The sequence below is a fragment of the Aotus nancymaae genome, unplaced genomic scaffold (genome assembly GCF_030222135.1).
Source record: "Aotus nancymaae isolate 86718 unplaced genomic scaffold, 86718_ANA_hifiasm-v0.15.2.pri h1tg000007l, whole genome shotgun sequence".
Taxonomy (NCBI): Eukaryota; Metazoa; Chordata; class Mammalia; order Primates; family Aotidae; genus Aotus; species Aotus nancymaae.
In genome coordinates this window covers 53,661,864-53,684,179 of record NW_026988418.1, presented here as the reverse complement: position 1 = coordinate 53,684,179, position 22,316 = coordinate 53,661,864, and the positions used below count along the sequence as shown (strand labels likewise).

General features: G+C 36.0%; 1 protein-coding gene across 13 annotated transcripts in view; it reads left to right on the top strand.

Moving 5' to 3' along the window:
• The window catches only part of ZNF644 (zinc finger protein 644), a 105,853-nt gene that overhangs the window by 44,309 nt on the left and 39,228 nt on the right, over positions 1–22,316 (top strand). For 2 of the 13 annotated variants that reach the window (XM_064372605.1, XM_064372606.1), the window contains exon 2: positions 467–527. The exons of the other annotated variants lie outside the window; for them this stretch is intronic. The gene's annotated coding sequence lies outside the window, so the exon portion shown is untranslated. The remainder of the gene's footprint in view (positions 1–466; positions 528–22,316) is intronic. 13 annotated transcript variants of the gene reach the window in all.

Genomic DNA, 22,316 nt, shown 5'->3' with positions numbered 1-22,316 from the left:
CTTCTATTTTTTTAACTGATTAAAAACAAAAACCATGGTTACCTTATATTTATTTTTTTAACAAAAGTTTATATGAACTTTTTCTATACTTAACACAGACATTTTTTGTCTGATTAAAAATCAAAACCATGATAAATACAGACTTATTTAACATATATATAGTGCTACTATATGCCAGGCAGTGTTATAAGTACTTTTTAAAACATTAACTTGATTCTTATTTTACAGATAACAAAACTAAAATATGAGTTTAACAATAGAAGAGCTAGGATTTGAAGGAGGTAGTCTAACTTGAGCCTCTATGCTTTTAAAGCCTATGTTATACTGCTCTCATCAGAGTAGTAAAATAATTTAGTAAATATGAAAATAATTCACTGAAATAAATATTACACAGGAAAATATATATGTATACTCTTATTATACTTTCACCCATTTATACTTTCACCCATTTTTTCTTCCCCCTCAGGTTATTCTGGAGCAAATCTAGACATGGTTGTTGTTTATTCATCTTCACCTCATCCCCATTGGTAATTCTTTTCAAACTATTTTTTATTATGGTAAAATATACGTAACATGAAATTTGCCATTTTAACCAATTCTAAATACAGTTCAGTGTTACTATGTACATTTATAATGTGCACTTATCACCACCATCCATCTTCATAACTTTTTGTCTTGAGAAACTGAAACTATACCTATTAAACAACAATTCCCCAATTTCTCCACTCCTGAGGCCCTGGAAATTACCATTTTTCTGCCTCTTTGAATTTGATTACTCTGAGTGTTTCATATAAGCAGAATCACATAGTGTTTGTCTTTTTGTGACTGGCTTATTTCACAAATGTGATGTTTTCAAGGTTCATCCATGTTACAGTATTTTGCAGAATTTCCTCCCATTTTAAGTCTGCGTAATATTCCATTTTATGTACGTGACACATGTTTAGATGTCCATTGATGGACACCTTTGTTGCTTCCACCATTCACCTATTGTGAATAATGCTGCAGTGAACATGGGTGTACAAATATCTCTTCAAGACCTTGCTTTCAATTTTCAGGCATATATACCTAGAAGTGGAATTGCTGGATCATATGGTAATTCTATTTTTAGTTTTTTGAAAAGCCACCATAGTTTTCTGTAGTGGCTGCACCTTTTGACATTCCTACCAACAGTGGACAAATGTTCCTATTTCTCTACGTCCTTGCCAACACTTGATATTTTGTTTTTGTTTTTTGATAGCGGCTATGAAGTGATGTGTCATTATGGTTTTGATTTGCATTTGTCTAATAATTAGTGATGTTGAGCATCTTTTCATATGCTTGTTTGCCATATGTATGTCCTTGGAGAAATGTCTATTCAAGTCTTTTGCCCATTTTTTAATCATGTTTTTTTTCTGTTGTAGGAGTTCTGTATATGTTCTAGATATTAATCCCTTAATAGATGTATTATTTGCAGAATCCCATTCCATTGGTTGTCTTTACTCTGTATGTCTTTTGTTCCACAAAAATTTTTGCATTTCACAAAGTTCAATTCATCTTTTTTGTTTGTTTGTTTTCTTAGACAGAGTCTCATTCTGTTGCCCATGTTGGAGTGCAGTGGTGTAATCTTGACTCACTGCAACCTCTGCCTCTGGATTCAAGCAATTGTCATGCCTCAGCTTCTCAAGTAGCTGGGACTACAGGTGCAGGCCACCACTCTTGGCTAATTTTTGTTTATTTACTAGAGACGAGGTTTCACCATGTTGGCCAGGCTGGTCTTGAACTCCTGACCTCAAGTGATCCACTTGCCTTGGCCTCCCAAAATGCTGGGATTACAGGTGTGTGAACCACCACACCTGGTTCTATTTTTTCTTTTGTTACTTGTGCTTTTGGAGCCATCGCTAAGAAATTATTGCCAAATCCAGGGTAACAAAGTTTTTGGCATATGTTTTCTCTTAGGAGTTTTATAGTTTTATGTCTTATGTTTTGGTCTTTATCCATTTTGAGTTAATTCATATATATTGTATTAGATAAGGGTGTAGCTTTTTCCTTTTGCATGTGGATATCCAGTTTTCCCAGTACCATGAATTGGAAAGAATCATTTCTCTGTTTTGTAGTCTTGGCGCCCTTGTCAAAAACCATTTGACCATAAATACACAGGTTTATTTCTTGGCTGTTTTGTTCCATTGGTTTATATGTCTCTGTCTATGCCAGTACCACCATTGTCTTGATTACTGTTGATATTTAGTACGTTTTGAAATTAGGAAGTGTAAGGCCTCCAACTTCGTTGTTCTTTTTAAAGTTTGTTTTGGCTCTTTGGGGTCCACTGAGATTGCATGTGAATTTAAGGATAGGTTTTCCTATTTCTACAAAAAAAACTACCAGTGAGATTTTAACAGGGGTTGCATTGAATCTGTAGATTGCTGTGGGTAGTATTGACATCTTAACAGTATTGTCTTCCAATCCATGAACATGGAATGTTTTCGTTTATTCATGTATTCTGTAATTGCTTTCAGTAATGCTTTGTAGTTTTCATCATGTAAGTCTTGACTTGGTTGATTAATTTCTAAGTATTTTATTCTTTTCAGTTATTATAAATGGAATTTTCTTAATTTCCTTTTGGATCAGTCATTTTTAGTGTATAGAAATGCAGCTGATTTTTATGTGTTAACTGTGTCCTGCTACTTTGCCAAATTCATTTGTTAGCAGTAATTTTTTGTGGACTCTTTAGGGTTTTCTCCATATGAGATCATATCATCTGTGAACAGAGATGGTTTTAACTCCTTTTCAATTTGGATTTCTTTGATTTCTTTTTCTTGCCTAATTTTTGTGGTTAGAACTTCAGTACTATGTCTAATAGAAGTGACAAAACTGGTGATACCTGTGTTATTCCTGACCTTAGAGGAAAAGCTTTCCGCCTTTCATCATTATGATGTTTGCTGTGGGGCTTTTGAGCAAGATCATGTTCTTTGCAGGGACATGGATGAAGCTGGAACCCATTATCCTCAGCAAATTTAACACAGGAACAGAAAACCAAACACCACATGTTCTCACTTATAAGTGAGAGCTGAACAGTGAGAACACATGGACATGCGGAGGAGAACAACACACACTGAGGCCTGTTCGGGGAGGGCGAGGTGGAGGAGAGCATTAGGGAGAAGAGCTAATGCATGCTGGGCTTAATACCTGGATAGGTGCAGCAAACCACCATGGCACATATTACCTATGTAGCAAGCCTGCACATCCTGCACATGTACCCCAGAATTTAAAAAATTAATTTAGGCCAGGCACGGTGGCTCACTCCTGTAATTCCAGCACTTTGGGAGGCCGAGGCGGGTGGATCACGAGGTCAAGAGATCGAGACCATCCTGGTCAACATGGTGAAACCCCGTCTCTACTAAAAATACAAAAAATTGGCTGGCCATGGTGGCGCCTGCCTATAATCCCAGCTACTCAGTAGGCTGAGGCAGGAGAATTGCCTGAACCCAGTAGGCGGAGGTTGCGATGAGCCGAGATCGCGCCATTGCACTCCAGCCTGGATAATAAGAGCAAAACTCTGTCTCAAAAAAAAAAAAAAAAGTAATTTAAAAAATAGATATATATATGGCTTTTATGATGTTGAGGTAGTTTTCCTCTATTCCTAATAGGTGTGAAGTGATATCTCATTGTGGTTTTGATTTGCATTTCCCTAATAAATAGTGATGTTGAACATCTTTTCATATGCTTTTTGACCATCTGTGCATCATTTTTGCAGAAATGTCTATTCAAGTCCTTTGCCCATTTTAAAAATCTTATTCGGTTTTTTGTTGTTTAATTGTAGGGTTTCTTTATGTATTCCGGATTTTTAACCTCTTACTGGAATATATAATTTGCAAATATTTTCTCCCATTATGAAGGCTGCCTTTTTATTTTCTTATTTTCTTTGAGACATAGTTTTTAAGTTTGATATACTGTGATTTATGTTTACTTTTTTTGCCTCTGCCTTTGTTGTCAGATCCAATAAATCATTGCCAAATCTAATGTCATGATGTTTTTCTTCTGTGTTATTTGTTTTTGAGACAGAGTGAGACCCTGTCGCTCAAGCCAGAGCGCAGTGGCGCCATCACAGCTCACTGCAGCCTTGACCTCCTGGGCTCATTCCTACCTCAGCCTCCCTAGTAACTGGGACTACAGGTGTGTGCCACTACACCCAGCTAATTTTTGTATTTTTTGTGGAGATGGGGTTTTGCCATGTTGCCCAGGCTGGTCTCAAACTCCTGGGCTCAAGCAGTTCCACCCTCTTTGGCCTCCCAAAGTGTCGGAATTACAGATACGAGCTACTGCACCTAGCCCATTTTGAGTTTTTGTATATGGTGCAAGTTAAGAGTCCAGCTTTATTCTTTTACATGTATTTATCCAGTTTGCTGAAAAAACTGTCTGTTTCCCATGAATGGTCTTGACAAGGATGTTGAAAATGATTTGACCACATACACAGGTGTATTTCCAGGCTCTCTATTCTATTCTGTTGGTCTGTATGTCTGTTTTCATGTTGGTATCACATTGTTTTGATTGCTGTAGCTTTGCAGTTTTGAAATGAGGAAGTGTGACACTTGCAACTTTGTTCTTTTTCAAGATTGTTTTGGCTATTTGGGGTTCCTTAAGATTCCATATGAATTTTAGGTTACGTTTTTCCATTTCTGAAAAAGAATTGAGATTCTGATAGGATTGCATTCAATCCGTGTATTCCTTTGTCTAGTATTGACATCTTGATGGTAAGTCTTAGCAGTCTGTGAACAGGGGATTTGCTTCCATTTATTTCTGTCTTTTACTTCTTTCAGCAACATTTTGTGGTTTTCAGTGTACCAGCCTTTTGGTTAAGTGTATTCCTTGGTTAAGTGTATTCCTAAGTATTTTTTTTGTGTGTGTGTGATATTGTAATTGTTTTCTTAATTTCCTTTTCGGTTTCATCATTGTTACTGTATAAAAACATAGCTGATTTTTGTCTTTTCATTGTGTATATTATAACTTTGCTGAATTATTTCATTCTAATAATTTTTTTGGTATGAAGTCTTTAGGGTTTCCTACATACAAGATCCTGTCCTCTATGAACAGATAATTTTACTTCTTCCTTTCTAAATTGGATGCCTGCCTCCCTCCTTCCCTCCCACCCTCTCTCCCTCCCTCCCACCTTCCTTACCTGCTTCCCTCCCATCTCTTCTCCTCATCCCTTTCCTAAGTACTCTGGCTAGGAATTCTAGTACAATGTTATGTAGAAGTGGGCTTTTCTTGCCTGGGCATCATGACTCATGCCTGTAATCCCAGCACTTTGTAGGCTGAGGTGGGTGGATCATGAGATCAGGAGTTCAAGACAAGCCTGGCCAACATGGTGAAACCCCATCTCTACTAGAAATATAAAAATTAGCTGGGTGTGGGGGCATGCACCTGTAATTCCACCTACTCAGGAGACTGAGGCAGGAGAATCAATTGAACCTGGGAGGCAGAGGTTGCAGTGAGCTGAGATCACGCCATTGCACTCCAGCCTGGGTGACATAGCAAGACTGTATTCACCACCAAAGAAATGGGCTTTTCGGATGCTGCTTTTATTATATTGAAGTTGTTTCCTTCGATTCCTACTTTGTTGAATGTGTTTATTAACAAAAGAATATTGAATTTTGTCATTTTTTTTTGCATCAATTGAGATGGTCATGAGTTTTGTCCATTCTTTTGTTAATGTGCTGTGCATTGATTTTTTTTTTATGTTGAACTATCCTTGCATTCCAGAAATAAATCTCACTTGGTTACAGCGTATAATCCTTGTCATGTGCTGTTGAGTTTTTGCTAGTATTTTGTTTGAGGTTCTTTCTTTACTACCTGGATAAATGAAGGTATGCAGATAACTTTCATAATGAAGCCATATTACAATGTATACTTACAGTTCAATGGAATATAAGTGATAGTATATTTTTTAATAGATAATCACTTATATACTCCAATATTTGGTTGTATATGCTTCACACTAATTACAGCACATGATAATCCTATAATATCTGAACTCTAGACCATTGTTTTCAACTATGGCTGCACATTACAATGCCTAAGGAGGTATTACACACACACACACACACACCCACCCCCCATTGCCAGAGTCACTTATGGCTGCATGTTACAATGCCAAAGGAGATATCGCGCGGGAGCGCGCGCGCACACACACACACACACACACTCCCCGTTGCCAGTGTCATTTAGATTGGAATTTTTCAGAAGGGGACTGAACATTAGTAGTTTTTAAAAAGGCTTCAAGTACAGAAATAATTAAAAATTCTCTAGATTATTTTGGCTACATATCCAAGTTGCATGGGGTGCTTTAAAAAGTCTGTAGGCCTTAGTGAAGTGGAATCAAATTCCAGGGCAGGAGTTGTACAGTCTCTCTTTTATTTTTTTTTTAGATGTAGTTTCACTCTTGTTGCCCAGGCTGGAGTGCAGTAGTGTGTTCTTAGTTCACCACAACCTCCACCTTCCAGTTCAAGCCATTCTCCTGCCTTAGCCTCCCAAGTAACTGGGATTACAGTCATGCGCCACCATGCCTGGCTAATTTTGTAATTTTAGTAAAGATGGGGTTTCTTCATGTTGGTCAGGCTGGTCTCCAACTCCTGACCTCAGGTGATCCGCCCACCTTAGTATCCTAAAGTGCTGGGATTACAGGCGTGAGCCACCACGCCTGGCCTCGTCTATTTTTTTTTTTTTTAAGTTTCCCAAGTTTATCTGAAGCACAGCTAGGTTCTTAATACTAGTTCTAGAATTTTCTCAGCCACAAGAAAGGATATTTATCAAATTATTTTGATTAAGGTCATTTGCAAGGGCCCTGAATACAAGTTTTCTATCGTATGGGCTGAAAGGAGAGCCACATTTTATGTATCAGTTGTATAGGAGCTAAGTTGTTTACTTAAGGAAATTAACATAGGTACTTTTCCAGTTACTAATCTCCTTCTGTGTAGGGTTGCAATAATATGAATAGGTAGAACCAAATCTTTTCTTAGGCAAAGTTGTTCATATGTCTAAACTGGCATTCTCACATCTCAGCATTTATCATAAAGCATGTTGGAGGTGACCTTAGTTTTGTGTTTTCAGAAGATAGAAATATTCATGTATATCACAGTAGAACTTAAATGCAGTGTGATTTAAAACATCTTACTTGTTTTGCCAGTTTGAGTATATTAGTCTGCTAGAGCTGCCATAAGAAACTACAGTAGACTTAATCCATGGGAGATACATTCCAGTACCTCCAGTGGATGCTGAAACCTCAGTACAGAACTCTATATGCACTGTTTTTTTCCTACATATCCATATCTATGATAAAGTTTATTTATAAATTAGACACAATGAGAGATTTAAAACAATAATAATAGAACAATTAAGTAAAGTAAGGTTTACTTAGCACAAGCACTACAATACTAGACAATTGATCTGATAACTAAGATGGCTAATAGGGAGTATCTACAGCATGGATACACAGGACAAAGGGATGGTTCATTCATAATCAGGGTGGGATAGTGGAGGACAGTGTGGGATTGCCCATCACACTACACGGAAATGTGTGCAATTTGAAAGGTTTTAATTGTTTATTTTTGGAATTTGCTATTTAATATTTTCAGACCATAGTTGACTGGGTAATTGAAACCTCAGAAAGTGAAACTGCAGATAAGGGGTGACTATTGTACCACAGACTGGGTAGCCTAAACAATAGAAATTTATTTTGTCATATTTCTGGGGGCTAGAAGTCCAGTATCAAGATATTGGCAGGCTTGGCTTCTCCTGAGGCCAAGATGGTTTGCAGATGGCTAACCAAATCACTATGGCTACTTTCTTGCTGTGTCCTTACATGGCATTTTCTCAGTGCATGTCCATCCCTGGTGTCTCTCTGTATGTCCTAATCTTATAAGGACACTAGTTAGTTTGGATTACGGCCTACCCTAATGGCTTCATTTTAACTTAGTATTAGGGCTTCAACATATGAATTTTGGGGGGAACACAATTCAATCTGTAACATTGCATTCAAAGTGTTGCCTTTATAGCTAATAAATTAATGAGTGGAATTAAATTATTTGGGATTATCAGATGCTGCTTACTGAAGAAAATTTGCCAACAATGACGACTTTGATTTTTATAATGAATGTTTAACCATACTTTTAGAATGTAATAACAAGATGTGGTGCATTGAATCAGATGTGTGACTTTTGGTTTGCTATGGCAAGTATATAGGATAAATGCATCTAGGTATGCATATATGCATTCAAGATACACTGATAAATGTATTTATTTATATTAAATGTATTTATTTGTCAGTATATCTTGAAAGGTATACTTAAAGTATTTAGGAAAAGAATCATAAATCTGAAAGCAAGTTACAATGTATTTTATATCATTTATTATTCAAAGGTATTTAAAAATTGTATTCAGTCCACTTTAAATACCACTATGATATTTAAGGAAGCAGTGTAAGTTTGTACAGTCTGTTAAAATTACACAGTTTAATCTGGGAATAGTCATTGTTTAGGCATCAGAAAATTAATGATACAACAGTAAATGTGGCAGAGATTTAAATTATCCTTATTTTCTTATTTCAGAGAAATAGTAATGATTAGTATTAGAACCATTATAAAAAGTCTGTTTCTCACACATCACATTAAAATGAGAGGCTCACCCCCAAAACTGAAATATATTAGAATGTTTATATACAGTTTGAAGGGAAATTAGCTGGTTGATAAATTTTTAATTTTGGGACTAAAAGTTGCCTATTCAGTACTATATTTTGATATCCTGTTGTAAATTATATCTCATACACAGCCTTTAAAGTTTTCAGTACATATCAGTACATTTAGAGACATAGGAGATTTTGTATATTAAATATTTATAAAATGCTCCAAAATGACTGATGATTAGAAATGTGAGTAAAGCTATGGCTTAGGTATATCACTAATTGAGATAAGGTATATAATGACAATTTCTATTAGTTTTCATACACTTTTAAATTGATTGCATGATTGAATATTAAAATAAGCTTGGATCTTTTTGTGTACTCACTGGTGGCTAGGGGGAGGAGGCTACCCAGAAATAGGCAATGTGTCTGATGAAAGTTAAGTTGAAGTTAATAAAAGGAAAATTTGTTATATTTAATTCCAATGGTTGACTATTTTCAGGGTCGTATTCACTTATAGTTGGCCTGTTTTGTCTGTGTTCCTTCATTAGGTTGACTACTACCTTTTAGTTGCTCAAAACAGCATATGCAATAGAAGAATTGGTTTCCATTCTGTTGGAATCACAGGGAAGATTTTTGTGTTTTGTGTTTTGGAACTTAGGTCCATTAGGAGAGAGATATTTATTAATCAGTAGTCATCAACTGAATATTTGAAAGAGCTCTGAAAGGAACAGTTCTGTAAGAGCATATGTCAAAGGAACTTGACACAGAGTGGATTGAGGAGAGCTTCACAGAGTAAGTGACCTTGAGAGCTGTGATCTGAAGGAGATGCTGAGTTAAAGTTAACTAGATTTGTGTGATGGAGGGCTGAGGATTCCATACCAAGGGAACTGCATGGACAGAGGCTCTATGTTGAAGAGGAACGTTTGGGGAATTTGAGAGAAGGCCAGTACTTTGGATCACTGAGAACTGATGGGAACAGAGTCTGAGACTACAGTGGAGAGATAGGCAGGGCACGGCAAAGCCATTTCAACTGTGAAAAAGATTTGGGATTATGACTTGAGAGAAGGGAAAATGTGTTTTACAGAGAAGTGGAAAGATGACTGTGTATAGAAAATGAATAGTTGAGGGAACAGTAGATTCTCCTTAGAAGTCAGAGGTGGATTAACTTTAAGAAACTTATGATAAGGAACAGAAAAGTAGTCACAAATTGTGTTTAACACTCTAGGCACTATTTTGGATGTCAAGGGTACTTCAGTGAACAAAATAGGTCTCTGTCCTCAAGAAGCTTACTTTGTAGTGGAGAGAAAAAACTAACTGATCAAATAATAATGTATCAGGTGTTGGTACCATAAAGAAAAGTATCGGCAGAGAGTGGCATAGAAAGTTACTGAGAGTGCTCTCCTAGTAACTTTATTTTGGATGGCCTATGATGAACTAAGAAGGAGATAGATACGAATGTGAAAGAACTGATCCATATGTGTATTTGGAGGAAGAACTTCAGGCAGAGAATATTAAGTGCTAAATACCCAGAGTGTAGTCAAGAAATAGCAAAGCCAATATGAGTACATTGAGAAAGAGAGTTGGTGGGAGATGGGATTTAGGACAAAGTGCATTGGATATGAACTGTATGACTCTTATTACTTACATCCAAATTTAATCCGTTTTGCTGATAACATTTTATGAAATTAAAATAGTATTCTGTTATTTTACAACTTTTAGGAACTATTTTTTGTCCTCTTTTTAAATAAGAAAAATGTTCAAAATTTTCAGAAAAGAATAGTGTTAAGGGTTGAATTATATCCCCCTCTACCTCAGAGTATAACCTTACTTGGAAATAGGGTCTCTTTTTTTTTTTTGAGACAGTCTTGCTCTGTCACCAGGCTGGAGTGCAGTGGTGTGATCTCGGCTCACTGCAACCTCCACCTTCTGGGTTCAAGCAATTCTCTTGCCTCAGCCTCCCGAGTAGCTGGGACTAAAGGCGCATGCCACCACACCTAGCTAATTTTTATATTTTAGTAGATGCAAGGTTTCACCATGTTTGCCAGGATGGTATTGATCTCTTGACCTCATGAGCCACCTCGCCCAACCTGGAGATTGGATTTTTACAGAGGTAATCAAGTTGAATGAAGTCATTAGGGTGGGCTCTTATCCAATTATGACTGATATCCTTATAAAAAAGGGTAATTTGGTACCCAGACACTAATCAAAGGAAGACGATGTGAAGAAAACAAGGAAAAAGATGACTCTCTAGAAGCCAAACAGGAATCTGAAACAGATCTTTCCTCACAGCCCTCAGAAGGAACTAACCCTACTGACACTTTTGTCTTGGACTTCCAGTTCCCAGATTTTTGAACCAATAAATTTTTGTTTAAGCCACCAGTTGTAGGACTTTGTTAAGAGGCAGTTCTAGCTATACAGATCCAGTATAGTGTTTTCTGTTATTATAGCAAATTAATACAAATATTAACTAAAGAGCAAAACTTACTCTCCTCACTCCTTCCCCATACTTAACAAAGGTAACAGATTGTTACGAAACCTTCCAGGTCTTTTATTGTGTTAGTGTGTATGTGTGTATGTTTCATTAATTAGTAAAACTATTTATGTCTTCTAATGAAATGTGGGGAATTTAAAAACAAGCAACAAAAAGTAAATGCTACAGGATTATATTCATGGTTCCTTGCTTTCCAAAAACATTTTTAACTTTAAAACTAAACTCTATCACAAGATAATTTATACAACACTTTTTCAAAAAAATTGACCTCTTAAAGTTTTATACTAAGATATTTCACAATCTTATTTACATTTGTTCAAAGATTGATTTTTCCATTCCAGTATAATATTCCAGTATAGCTTTTTCTGTTGCTTCAGTGTGCTATTTTGGAAAAAGAATTTGTTACCACTTGGTGGCACTATGTGGCTTAAAAATGAATCAGATTGTATGCAGTTAACTGTACTGTTTTGTGTAAATGATTAAATTCAGAGGGCAACTGTTTGATACTGAGCAACTTAATACAGTAAATGTTTGATTCTTTTGCAAATAAAATAATTGGTATTGCAGAGTTTTATTAGAATGTCACGGAATATAAGTATATAAACCAAGGCTTACTTTGGTGGGTAGGGAAGTATATAAATGTTTGATAGAAATCTCCTTTAGGTCAGGTGTCATTTATCATTCCGTCTTAATCCTCTTCTTTGTCTAAATGTGAGAAAATAGATTTTTAATATTAGAAACAAACATCTTCAACTTTCCTTTAATAGTAATTAATGTTTTCCAAGGTATATATTTTATTTTCTCTTATATAAAGTTAGAAATTGAAATTTTTTCAAAAGATTAAAACTTAAAGGTAAACAGAAAAATTAAATATATTGAATGATGTCTTCTTGCAGTATATTGAAAAATCAAGTAGTCCTTTTAAAGATATTGTAATTGTTTTATTTAATTAGACAAAGGATCTGGAATTATAAGAAGAAGAAAGTTATTTTTTCCAGACGTATTTTTACTCCCAAGCAATTGACATCTAATACCATAATTGTTAAGGTATTTGTATAACGTATTGCTTTCTAGGTCACATACAAAGCATATAAAATATAGTGTTCTGTGTCATTTTAAAAATTTGAATATAATACTTAAAGGAAAATGCATGAAGTGTAGGGTACAGCTCAGTGAATCACCACAAAATAAACACTCCATGACCATCACAGATCTAGAAATAGATTACTGCCAGCAACCCAGAAACCCCAATGTTTCTTTTCTCAGTCACTCCCTTTTTTTCTTTCCCAGATTAACCACTTGCCTAACTTCAAAGAAAATAACCTTTTTTTGCTTGTTTTTGAACTTTTATAGAAATAGAATTAAACAGAAATATTATTTTGTCTAGCTTATTTTGTTCAACATATTTGAGAGTTGGGAATTTTGTCAGATGTAGCTATGGTTCACTTGTATAATTTTATCACAATTTGTCATGCTACTACAAGACATTTGGGCTGAATAATGCTGCTGTGAACATTCTTGTACATGTTTCTTAGTGCATATGTGCAACATTTATATTAGGTGTATACCAAGAATAGAATCTGGGTCATTGGTATGACCAGCATATGTATGTTCAAATTTAGAAGATGATGCAAGAATTGTTTTCAAAATGATTGTATCAATCCCATCAAGTCAATGAGGATTCCTGTTGCTCTGTATCCCCACCAACACTTGGTATTAATATCCTCTTTAATTTTATTCTTCTGAAAGATGTATTTCCCTGATCCAAATGAAATTGAATACTCTTTCATAAATGGACTAGTTGTTTGGGTATCCTCTTTTGCAAAGTCTCTTCTCTCCCTACCACCTTAAAAAAATTCCTATTGAGCTTTCTCTGTCTGTCTTACTGGTTAATAGGAATTATATAGTTTATGCATACAAGCCCTTTTTTTCCTATTGGGGTTTCTGTACTTCTTTTGTTTTTAGGAGTTTTTATATGCTCTAAATACTGACTCTTTATTACATTTCAAAAATATATAGATATAATCCACTTTGGCTTGACTTTCACCTTCCTAATGTTACCTGTTGATGAAAGGAAGGTCTTAGTTTTAGTATAGTCCAGTTTATCATTGTTTGCTCTTATTGTTAATGCTGCTTGTGTCCCATTTAAGAAGTCTTTTCTTGCTCCAAGGACATGAAGAAACTCTCTTATGCTCTGAAACTATGCTTCTCAACTAGAGGCAGTTCCCTCATCTCTAACCCCACATCTCCCACCATGTCAGTGGGACATTTGGCAGTGTGACTACATGTTTAGTTTTTATAACTGAGTGAGTGCAGTACTCTGGTCATCTAGCGAGTTGGGCTAGTGGTGCTGGTAAGTGCCCTACAATGTGTACAGAATGTTAAGCATCCTACAATGTACAAAACAAACATCTAGCCAGGGTGTCACTAGTGATTGAGAAACATCATTTTAGAATCTTTATTATTTTGCTTTCTACCATCTACCTAGAACTGATTATTGTTTTGTATGTTGTTTATTATATATTTACATCTACCTTTTGTCTAGAACTGATTTTTGTATAATATGTGAGGCATAGAGATCACTTTTTCTTACATGTGAATATACGTTTTATATGACATTTATTAAAAAGATCACTTCCCTACTGCTCTACGGTATCGCCTTGACATAAATAAAGTGACTGTAGTATATCTATGGGTCTGTTTATGGACTCTGTTTTGTTTTTTTTTGTTTTTTTCCCACCATTGGTCTACTTTGGTTTATCCAAAGCACCAACACCATGGTGTTTTAATTACATGGCATTATGATAAGTCTTTATATCTACCAAGACAGGTCCTCCTACTTTGTCTCATTGCTTTCCATAAATTTTTAGTCATATCAGTTTTATAAAACTTGAATCTATTCATTGAGATAGAGTTAACATCTTTATGATATTAGGTCTTACAGTTCATGAATGGCAAATTATCCATTTGTTTGGCTCAGTGAGACTGAAATTCTTTGTTCTCAGGATCCCTTTGAACTTTTTAAGATAGCTTTTATTTATATGATTATATCAGGATATTTATTGCTTATATCAAGGTTGCTTCTCAGCCTTGGCACAGTTGACATTTTGGGCCCAATAATTTTCTTTTCTGTAGACTGTGTGTACATGGAGACTCTTTATGCGTCAGAGGATTTTTTGCCTAACCTCTACTCACTAGATGCCAGTAGTACTCACCCAGTGTGACAGCCAGGAAGTCTGTAGACATTTCCAAGTATATTGATCCCAGTTGAGAACAATATTTACTGCTTTTGAAATTAAATTTTAAATGTTTATTAGTTTATTTTAAAATATTCCATTACATGTTAACATAACACCATTTTGAGAAAAATATACATTCCCGAACAAAATTTAGTGTGAAGAGTACCATTGTTTTACATGTGTTAAAAATCTCTTTAATGTCTCATTTGATAGAAGGCAGTTGGAGTCTCATATCTGCTTGTGTTCAGATATTGTATGTTATATAGCCTCTGGAAAACTCCATTGTACACTTGTGAGAGAATGGCAGCAAAAGACAGATAAGGTGTTAGTATTGTTTATGAAAATAGTTTTGTTTTTCTGAAGATCCACTAATAAGGTCTTAGGGATGCCCACCAGGGCCCACAGATCACACTTTTCAGACCTCTTGTCCTAGAGATTACAGAATGTACCCCTGATCTAATTCAATCAAATGTTAATAAATTAAATGTAATCAAGTAAATTAGATTAACTCAATAATTTGTTCATTGTTTTATCTTTCCAGACAATGCAAGAAACCTAAAACACTTTAATCCCATTCATTCCCTTCTATACTCTACCCTTTACTCAATTTATTTGCTACTATACTCTTGTGCTTTTAAATTCCATATATATCGTAGCCACCATGAAACGACATCTTTTTGCTATATAGATTTACCGACATATTTACCACTTGTATCACTTTTTATTCTATCCTCCATCTTCAGTTCTTCAACTGTGATCATTTTCTATTTTTGAAGAACACTTGCTGTTGCATCCTTTATTGTGTACGTCTGTAGTGAGAAAGTTTCTTCGTTTTTGTTGTCTGGTCATGTTCTGTATTTCACCCTCACTTTTGAATGATTATTTTTTAGGATTCTGAGTTGGCAGTTATTTTCTTTTAATGAGGATGTTATTCCTTTGTGTTCTGCTTTCTGTTGTTTTTGTTGAGAAATTGTTAGTCTTGTCAATGTCCTCCATCCAAAAAGAGTAGCAAGGACACCTGCAGTTGAACACATTTTTTACCTGTTGCAGTATGGGGCACATACTAAAGGGAACTTTGGGGTGTCTTACTAAGAGAGTATTAGAAGGAACCTATTTCAGGATTTGGGCTTCAGTTGGGTAGTTTGGAGAGGGTCTAAGGAAGTGGAAGTTTGTCCTAGATTGGGTGTCATCAGGATATGGGACATTTTATGATTGACTTTCTTTTTCTTTAAATGGAGGTAAAATTCACATTACATTCAATTAACCATTTTTAGTGTACAATTCATTGGTATTTAGTGAACAGTAGTCCCTCCTTATTCGTGGAGTACATTTCAAGACCTCCAGAGGATGCCTGAAATTATAGGTAGTACCAAACCTTATTGCCATCAGTCAGATAGATTTCTGTTCATGTCTGTAACCCATATATTTAATGCCTTTTCATTCTTACCTAAGCTCTTATTATGAACCATGTTCATAACTTCTGGAGTTTGAGGTGCAAGAGCAAAACTAGCACAAATTTCTTTTTTTTTTTTTTTCCAGACAGTCTTGCTCTGTCGCCCAGGCTGGAGGGCAGTGGCATGATTTTGGCCCACTACAACCTCTGCCTCCCGGGTTCAAGTGATTCTCCTGCCTCAGCCTCCCGAGTAGCTGGGACTACAGGCACACACCACCACACCCAGGTTTTCCTTCTTTGCAATTCAGCGAGTAGGAGATTTGTTCTTACTGTAGATCTTGGTGACCTTAGCATATTTTTTTTCTCTTCGTACTGAGAACTTTCATCTTTTTATGTAAAAGAAACAGTTTCTCAATTCTTTGACATACCTGAATTGCCAGTATCACTACTTTTGTACTTTGGGACCATTATTAAGTGAAATAAAGGTTCTTGAACAAAAGTACTTCAATACCATCACAGTCAATCTGATAACCAAGATGACTACTAAGTAACTAATGGGTGGAGAGCACTTACACTGGACAAAGGAGATGATTCACGTTCCTCAGAGTTGGATGGTGTATGATGTCGTCAAGCTCCGTAGAATAGCAATTTAAAACCTGTAACTTGCTTATTTCAGAATTTTCCATTTAATGTTTTTGGACTGTGGTTGACCGCAGGTAACTGAAACTGTGAAAAGTAAAACTATAGATAAGGAGGGACTACTGTATACTCTTGTGCAACGACTAGCTCCCTAATTTCTAAAGTGTTTCATCACCCCATAAAAACACCATATATTCATTACATAGTCACTTTCTATTTGCCCCCTTCTTTCACCGTAAAGTAACCTTTACTTTCTGTCTCTGTATATTTGCCTGTTCTGGATATTTCATATGAAAGAAACTGTAGAATATGTGACTTTTGTGTCTGGTTTCTTTTACTTGGCATCATGTTTTCAAGGTTCATACAAGTTGTAGCATGTGCTTCATTTCTTTATATGGCTAAATAATATTTCACTGTATAGATATACCGTAATTTACATAGTATTCCTTAATGAATATTTGAGTTGTTTTTACTATTTGGCATTTATGAATACAGTGCTATAAACATATGTATACAAGATTTTCTGTGGACGTGAGTTTGCATTTCTCCTGGATGTGTATCTAGACATTGAATAGCTGGATTATATGGTAATTCTGTCTTAACTTATAGGAACTTCTAACCTTATTATCCATAGTAGATTCACCATTCCCACCAGCAGTATATGAGGGTCTTTGTTTCTCTACATCAGTGTCAGCACTTATTAGTTTTCATTTTTTTGTTTGTTTATTAAAGTTATTCTGACGGGTACGAAGTGATGTTATTGTAGTATTGATTTGCAATTCTTTAATGGCCATGATGTTAAACAACTTTTTATGGACTTGGTCATTTATATTTCTTCTTTTAAGAAAGTCTGTTCAAGTCCTTTGCTCATTTAAAAAATTGAGTTACTTGTCTTTTTGTTGTTGAGTTTTTTTTATATGTTCTGGATATTAAGCATTTCCCAAATGCATTTCAGTAATATTTGTTGATGTGCAAAGGATTTTTATTTTGTTAAAGTTCAATTTCCGTGTTTATTTTTTTTACTGTTTGTGCTTTTGATGTCAAAGCTAAGAATCCATTGCTAAATCCAGAGTCATGAAGATCCAACCCATGCCTTCTGAGAGCTTTACAAATTTAGCTTTTAAATTCAGACTGTTTATCCAGTTTGATTTAATTTCTGTACCTGGTGTGAGACAGGCTTCCAACTTCATTCTTTTGCACTTGGTTATCCAGTTGTCCCAGTACCATTTGTTGAAAAGACTGTTCTTTTCCCCATTGAATGGTCTTGGCACTTAGTTGGAAATGGCCATAGATGATTGGGCTTATTTCTGGATTCTTAAAATCTATTCCATTGGTCTATATGTCTGCTCTTCTGCTACTACCACACAGATTACTATAGTTTTGTAATCACTGTTCTGAAATCAGCAAGTGTGAGTACTCCTTTTTCTTTCTCAGTATCGTTTTTGTTGTTCAGGGACCCTTTCAGTTCCATATGAATTTGAGGATAAGCTTTTACAATCCTGCAAAAAGGCCTTTAGAACTTTGATAGGGATTGAATTGAATCTGTGATCACTTTGGGGGAATTTTGCCATCTTAACTATATTAAGTATTGAAATCCATGAACATGGAAGTATTTCCATTTAATTAGGCCTTTAAGTTTTTCTAAAAATGTTTTGTAGTTTTTAGTGCACAAGTTTTTTACTTTCTCCTCTTCTTTTTTTTTTTTTTTTTTGGAGGAGGAGTTTTGCTCTTCTCACCCAGGTTGTGGTACAGTGCTGCGATCTTAGCTCACTGCAACCTTTGCCTCCTGGGTTCAAGTGATTCTCCTGCCTTAGCCTCTTGAGTAGCTGGGATTACAGGCGGCCACCACCATGCCCAGCTAATTTTTGTGTTTTTAGTAGAGACAGGGTTTCACAATGTTGGCCATGCTAGTCATAAGGTTATGCTTATTCTTTTGTTTTTTTTTTTTAAATTATTCTTTTGGATGCTATTGCAAATGGATTATTTTCTTAATTTTCTTTTTGGATCATTCATTGCTGGTATATAGAAGCACAACTGATTTTTGCATGTTGATGTTGTGCTTGCAAGTTTGCTTAATTAGTTCATTAGCTCTAGCATTTTTTTTTGTGTGTGTGTGTGTGGATACTAAGGGATTTTCTGTGAATTGAATTATGTCATCCACAAATAGAGATAGTCTGACTTCATCCTTTCCAATTTGGATGCCTTTCATTTATTCTTCTTACATAATTGCTCTGACTCGGACTTTTAGTACAATGTTGAATGGCAGTGGTAAAAGTGGTAGCCTTGTCTCTTTACTGATATTGGGGGAAAACTTGTCTCTCACCATTGAGTATGATGTTTGCTGTGGGTTTTTCATAGATGCTCTTTGTCATGTAGAGGACATTTCCTTCTATTACTCATTTGCTGAGTTTTTTTTTTTTTTTTTAATCATGAAGTGGTGTCGAAGTTTGTCAAATGCTTTTTCTGCATCCATTGAGATGATCATGTAGTGTTTTTTCTTTGTTCTGTTAATGTGATGTGTTACACTGATTGCATTTCCTATGTTGAACTATCCTGGCATTCCTGGGATAAAGCCCACTTGGTTATGTTATATGATACTTTTAATATGCTGTCGGTTTCAGTTTGCTAGTATGTTGTTGAGGATTTTTGTGTCTGTTTTCATAATGGATATTTGTTTGTAGTTTTCTTTCAGTATCTTTGGCTTTGATATTAGGGTGATGCTGGCTGCTTAGAATGTGTTAGGAAGTGTTGTCTCATCTTCCATTTCTGAAAGAGGTTGAGAATAATTAGTGTTAATTTTGTTTCATAGAATTTACCAGTGAAACCACATAGTCCTGGATTTTTCCGTTTGGGGAACTTTTTGATTCTTAATTCAATCTCTTTACTTGTCGTAGGTCAGTTCAGATATTCTGTTTCTTCTTGACATTTTGGTAATTTTTGTGTTTCTTGGAATTTTTCTATTTCATCTAGATTAGTTTTTTGGCATTTAGTTATTCATGATATTCTCTTACGATTCTTTTAATTTTTAAGGTTGTTAGCAGTGTTCCCACTTTTATTCCTGATTTGTCACTTGTATTGTTCTCTCTCTCTCTTTTTTTTAAATGGTCAATTCCAATTCCTTTGTCAACCTTGTTGATCTTTTTTCTTTCTTTTTGAGATGGAGTTTTGCTTTTGTCGCCCAGGCTGGAGGGCAATGGCTCGATCTCGGCTTACTGCAACCTCCGCCTCCCAGGTTCAAATGATTCTCCTGCCTCAGCCTCCTGAGTAGCTGGGATTACAGGTGCCTGCCACCATGCCCAGGTAATTTTTTATTTTTTTTATTTTTTTTATTTTTAGTAGAGACGGGGTTTCACCATGTTGGCCAGGTTGGTCTCGAACTCCTGACCTCAAGTGATCCACCTGCCTTGGCCTCCCAAAGTGTTGGAACTACAGGCTTAAGCTACTGTACCCGGCCTATTGATCTTTTTAAGGAACCAACTTTCTTTCTTTAATTAGAGGGAGGCTCAGGCGGGGGGTTTTTGTTTTTGTTTTTGAGACATAGCCTCCCCGTGTTGCCCAGGCTGGACTTGAACTCCTGGACTCAAGTGATCCTCCTGCTTCAGCCTCCTGAGTATTTGTGACTAAAAGAACCAATATTCTCTTATCTCTATTCTAAAGATTTATTATTTCCTTCCTTCTGCTGGCTTTGGGTTTAGTTTGTTCTTTTTCCTCAGGTAATAATTCCCTAATGTATAAAGTGAGTTGCTAATTTGTCATCTTTTTTAACGTAGATATTTACAGCTGTAAATTTTCCTCTTCATGCTGCTTTTGCTGTATCCTATAAGTATTGGTATGTTGTGTTTTCATTTGTCTCAAGATTGGATGGCATACTAAATTTTATCTGTAGGAAATGGCAGGCTGAAGCTGGGATAAACTTACACTGGCATACCCTGTTTTATTATGTGCTGATTTATTATGCTTTTCATTTATTGTGTGTTATACAAATTGAAATTTTCCAGCAACCCTGCATCAAGCAAGTCTACAGGCACATTTTCTCAACAGCATATGGTCATTCATGTCTCTGTGTCACATTTAGGTAATCCTCACAATGTTTCAAACTTTTTGTTTTGTTGTGGTGATCTGTGATGAGTGATCTTTGATGTTTCTATTGTAATTGTTTTAGGGTGCCACAAACTATGCCCACTCAAGATGGTGAACTTAATTGATCAATATTGTATATGTTGTGATTACTTCACCAACTGGCCCTTCCTTGCCTGTCTCTCTCCCTCTCCTTACGCCTCCCTATTCCTGAAACACAACAGTATTGAAATTAGGCCAGTTTATAGCCCTACAATGGCCTCTATTAGTGTTTGAGTGAAAGGATGAATCACATGTCTCTCCCTTTAAATCAAAACCTAGAAATGATTAAGTTTAGTGAGGAAGGCATGTCACAAGATGAGATAGGCCAAAAGATGGGCTTCATGCAGCAAACATTTAGCCAAGTTTGTGAATGCAAAAGAAAAGCTCTTGAAAGAAATTAAAAGTGCTACTCCATAGAACTTTTAGTTCCAACACAAATAGTGGAGAAAGTTTGAATGGTCTAAATAGAAGATGAAATCAGCCACAACATTTCCTTAAGCAAAAGCTTAATCCAGATCAAAACACTAACTCTCTGCAATTCTGTGAAGGCCAAGAGAGGTGAGGAAGTTTCCAAAGGAAAGTTTGAAGCTAACAGAGGTTTATTCATGAGGTTTAAGGAAAGAAGCCGTGTTATAACATAAAAGCATGAAGTGATGCAGCAAGTGCTGATACAGAAGCTGCAGCAAATTACCCAGATCTAGCTATGACAATTCATGAAAATGGCTATACTAACCAACAGATTTTCAGTGTAGATGAAACAGTCTTCTACTAGAAGGAGATGCCATGTAGCACTTTCATAGCTAGAGAAAAGTAAATGCCTGGCTTCAAAGCTGAAACCTGAGGACAGGCGAACTCTCTTGTTAGTGGCTAATGTAGCTGGTAACTTTTAAGTTGAAACCCGATGCTCACTGACAATTCTATAAACATTAGAACCTGTAAAAATTATGCTAAATCTACTCTACCTGTGCTCTATAAATGAATCAACAAAGCCTGGATGACAGTGCCTCTGTTATGGCATGGTTTATGGACTATTTTAAGCCTACAGTTGAGACCTACAAAAAAAGATCTTTCGAAATATGCTCATGGACAGTGTACCTGGTCATCCGAGATCTCTGATGGTGATGTGCAAGATGAATGTTGTTTTCATGCCTGCCAACACTGCATCCACTGTGTCGCTCATGGAACAAGGAGTAATTTTGACCTTGAAGTTGTATTATTTAAGTACTTTCCATAAGGCTACAGCTGCCGTAGCTAGAGTGATTCCTCTGATGGATCTGAGCAAAGTAAATTGAAAACTTTCTGGAAAGGATTAGCTATTATAGATGCATTTAAAAAAATTGTGATTCATGGGAGAAGGTCAGAATTTCAGCATTAATAGGAGTTTGGAAGAAGTTGATTTCAACCCTCATGTATGACTTTGAGGAATGCAAGACTTCAGTGGAGCAAGTTACTGTAGATGTAGAAATAGCAAGACAGCTAGAATTAGAAGTGGAACCTGAAGGCCGAGTGCCATGGCTCATGCCTGTAATCCTAGTACTTTGGGAGGCCAAGGCATGTGGATCACTTGAGGTCAGAAGTTCAAGACCATCCTGGCCAACATGGTAAAATCCCCTCTCTACTAAAATTACAAAAATTAGCCAGGTGTGGTTGTGCAAGCCTGTAATCCCAATAAAAAATTAGCTGTGCATGCTTGTGCAAGCCTGCAATCCCAGCTATTTGGGAAGCTGAGCCAAATAAAGTGGAACCTGAAGATGTAGCTGAATTGACACAATCTCATGATAA